The following is a 4,456-nucleotide window of genomic DNA, read 5'->3' as shown; positions in this document are numbered from 1 at the left end:
TATTATAAGTAAAGGAATAGTTTAGATCTATGGAAAGGGAAGCAATTTATGACCAAGGAAGAGATGGAGAACATCATTAAAAACAAACTACAGTGTCGTGCGCTTGAGCCCCGTCGGGCCGGGGAGGTACCAGCCGCGGCGCGGGAGGAGGCCAAGGCCGAGGCCGCAGCTTGAGGGCGACCCCGGCCCCTCTGCACCTGTGTCGGGCGGAGATGGTGAGAGAAGAGCGATGCCCTCCCTCCACCCCTCCCCGTCGGCCGGACCCGCTGCCCACCGAGAGCTCCGAGTCGGGCGGGAAGAAGCACGCACCATGGCGCTGAAACGCATCAATAAGGAACTTAGCGATGTGGCCCGCGACCCTCCGGCACAGTGTTCTGCAGGTCCGGTTGGGGATGACATGTTTCATTGGCAAGCCACAATGATGGGACCTAATGACAGCCCTTATCAAGGCGGTGTATTCTTTTTGACAATTCATTTCCCTACAGACTACCCCTTCAAGCCACCTAAGGTGGCATTTACAACAAGAATTTATCATCCAAACATTAACAGTAATGGCAGCATTTGTCTCTATATTCCAAGATCACAGTGGTCTCCTGCTTTAACTATTTATAAAGTTCTTTTATCCATTTGTTCACTGCTATGTGATCCAAACTCAGATGACCCCTTAGTGCCAGAGATTGCAGGGATCTATAAAACAGACAGCGACAAGTACAACAGAATATCTTGAGAATGGACTCAGAAGTATGCCATGTGATGCTACCTTAAAGTCAGAATAACATGCATTATAGCTGGAATAAACTTTAAATTACTGTTCCTTTTTTGATTTTCTTATCTGGCTGCTCCCCTATCAGACCTCATCTTTTTTAATTTTATTTTTTGTTTACCTCCCTCCATTCATGCACATGCTCATCTGAGAAGACTTAAGTTCTTCCAGCTTTGGACAATAACTGCTTTGAGAAACTGTAAAGTAGTTACAAGAGAACAATTGCCCAAGATTCAGAATTTTTTTAAAAAATGGAGCATGTGTATTATGTGGCCAGTGTCTTCACTCTAACTTGGTTATGAGACTAAAACTATTCCTCACTGCTCTAACAGATGCTTGAAAGATACCATCTGAGGAGGAGGGAGATGGATGCTCAATTGTCATATCAAAGGAAGCAGCATTACTGTAGTAGCATCCATCTTGTTTAAGCCTTCCATTGTTAGAGATTTGAGGTTTCATGATATACTTTTTGCTCATAACTGATATGGTTGGAGAATTGGTACTGAATTTATAGCATCAGCAAAACAGAAAACGTGATGTATTTTATGCTTGTCAATAAAGGAATGAGCTATTCTTGCTCTACAGAGAATGGAAATTGGAAGTCAAACACCCCTTGTATTCCAAAAGAGGGTCTTGAACTTTTTTGTAATTTTCATTTAAATTTTGTTAGGGGGTTGGGAGCTATTGGTTAATCTATCTTCCAATCCACTGTTTAGTATAGCACTGAATAAATGATGCACATTGGCAATGGGTGAGTGATCAACTAATAGCTCTGCTAGTAATCGATTTAATTTTCTTCAATAAAGTTGCATAAACCAAAAAAAACAAAAAAAAACAAACTACATAATTTCAGTTACATTAAATTAAAAACTTTTGCACAGACAAAACTACTATAACCAAGATCAAAAGAAATGTAATGAATTGGTATTTCTGACAAAGGACTCATTTCTAAAATATACAGAGAATTGAGTCAAATTTAAAAAAAAAAAAACAAGCCATTCCCCAATTTACAAATGGTCAAAGGATATGCAGAGGCAATTTACAGATGAGGAAATCAAAGCAATCCATAGTCATATGAAAAATTGCTCTAAATCACTACTTATTAGAGAAATGCAAATTAAAGCATCTCTGAGGTACCACCTCACACCTCTCAGACTGGCCAATATGACCAGAAAGGATAATGATCAATGTTGGATAGATATATAACATTTATTAAATTCCAGGCACAGTTCTAGGCCCTGAGAATGTAAATAAGAGCAAACCTTCAGGAAGCTTATGTATTAATGGGGAAAGAGAATATATAGAGGAACTGAGAAGGTTAATGTGAGGGGACCTAGACATAGGCATATTTTATAGCTGGAGGCTAAAAAATGAGATGGAGGCCTGGTTTGGTGGCCAGAGAAGGGACGTTTACCTATAAGAGCTCATGGTGGTTCCATTAGCAGAGTTTAGTGGAGGGGCACTAGAGAATACTGCAGCTTTGAGCTAATGGTGTGGAAGTCAATGTATACTGATATTGAATGTGTTTTGATACATTGATTCTCAAATTTTGGGGGCGTTTTATAGTAATTTTGAATGTGACTTCCCATCTAATGCTGATTCGATTTTGTCATTATATATTAATACTGTTGATTTTTTTGTTTATTTAATGTCTTGTATCTTTACTCAAACTATTGTTTCATTAGTACCTTTGCTGATATCTTAGTTTGTGAATTTAATTGTAATTGCTCTACCTTTGATGCATAGTCCCTCTTTTTAACTTTTTTTCAAGGGGAACTGAGAAAATGTCAAGTCCACCATTTTGTTAATTCTTTATTTATTCTTTTTCTTTCTTATATCACTGTCACTTCCCTCTGATGCTTTGTTTTAAGAACTCCCACTTTTTAATAAATATGTATACTTAAGCAAAACAAACCAACATATTAATCATTTTTGTCAATGTATACCTCACTTGGAGGCAGAGCCAAAATGGCAGCATGAAGGCAGGAATTCCCAGAAACTCATTCCCCCCAAAACTGCAAAAGCTGTCAAATTATGACTCTAACTAAAATCTAGAGGGACAGTACCCACAGAAAGACTGAATGATACAATTTCCGAATAAAAGAAAACTTAGAAGTTCTGCAGGAAAGATCTGGGAGCACCACAGTGCAGCCAGGCTGGGTGACCAGATTCTTGGGGGTGCCTACAGAGGTGGCAGTTTCCAGACTTTTTGACCCAGGATCACCAGTAACATATTGAAGGGGTGGTGAGAGAACCCTGCCTCACCAAAGTGAGGTAGAGTGGAGCTCCATCCTCAGACAGGCCCTGTGGTGAGAACCTGTAGCAGGAGCCAGCATATCCAGTGCTCTCAGCTCAAGGGGAATAGAGGAGGCTGTAGAGGTCTTTGCTCTTCCTGGGGCAAGACTAAGTTGTTTGCCCACACTTAGATCCAGGTTGCAGTTTGGGTCCGAATAACACCACCATAGCTGAGTGGGGACCTTCCCCACAGTTCCAGGGCAGAGGGGAGGACCTGAACACATGCAAAAGAGCAGTCAGAGCTTCTCATTAGACCTTAGAGGAATTAAGGTCCCTATGAGTTGTCTCAAAAAACCCCAAAGCCTTGGAAGTGCAGTAAATTGGTCATAGGTTGAGGAAATGAGCACACAACAGAAAAAGAAGAATTTGACCATAGAAAATTACTTTGGTCCCATAGAAGACCAAAATAAATACTCAGATGATGACAAAATTGAATCTTCTCCAAAACTTCCAAGAGAAATAAAAAATGGGCTCAGGTTATGAGCTAAAAATAGACTTTGAAAAGCACTTAAGGGAAGTAGAGGAAATAATGGAAGGAGAAATGAGAGTGATGCAGATAAAACATGAAAATCAAGTCAGCAACTTGGTGAAAGAAATACAAAAAAATACTGAAGAAAATAACATATTAAAAACCAATTTAGGCCAAATGGAAAAAAAAGCAACACAAAAAGCAAACGAGGAGAAGAATGCTTTAAAAGCAGAGTTGGCCACCTGGAAAAGCTCTCTGAAGAAAATAACTCCTTCAAATGCAGAAAAAACTAAAGGAAGTTGATGACTTTTCAAGAACTCGGGAAGAAATAAAACTATACCAAAGAAAACCAAAAATTAGAAGAAAATGTGAAATATCTCATTGGAAAAACAACTGACCTTGAAAACAGATCCAGAAGAGATAATTTAAAAATTATTGGGCTACCTGAAAGTCATGACCAGGAAAAGACCCTAGATTTCATTTTTCAAGAAATAATACCATAAAATTGCCCTGAGATCCTAGAAGCAGAGGGTAAAATAGAGATTAAGGGATTTTGAAACAGATCCCAAAAGAAAAAGTCCCAGGAATATTATAGCCAACTCCAAAACTCCTAAGTCAAAGAGAAAATATAAAAAAACTGCTGGAAACAAACAATTCAACTATCATGGTGCTATAATCAGGATTACATATGATCTGTCTGCATCTACCTTAAGGGCTTGAAGGGCGTATAATATGATATTCCAGAAGGCAAAAGAGCTTAGAATGCAACCAAGAATCAACTATTCAGAAAAACTGAACATCTTTCAGGGGAAAAGATGGACTTTCAATGAAACAGGGGAATTTCAAACTTCCCTACTGAAGTAACAAGAGCTGAACAGAAAGTTTGATTTTCAAGTACAGGGCTCAGGTGAACCATAGGGGGGTGAGTG

The 4,456-nt window shown here is 39.2% G+C and overlaps 1 pseudogene; it reads left to right on the top strand.

Annotated features, from left to right (window-relative positions):
- Positions 1–239: 239 nt before the first annotated feature.
- LOC141489776 (ubiquitin-conjugating enzyme E2 D3 pseudogene) lies at positions 240–727 on the top strand (annotated as a pseudogene).
- Positions 728–4,456: the final 3,729 nt, after the last annotated feature.

The sequence above is a fragment of the Macrotis lagotis genome, chromosome 5 (genome assembly GCF_037893015.1).
Source record: "Macrotis lagotis isolate mMagLag1 chromosome 5, bilby.v1.9.chrom.fasta, whole genome shotgun sequence".
Taxonomy (NCBI): Eukaryota; Metazoa; Chordata; class Mammalia; order Peramelemorphia; family Peramelidae; genus Macrotis; species Macrotis lagotis.
This window is presented reverse-complemented; position numbering and strand designations above follow the sequence as displayed.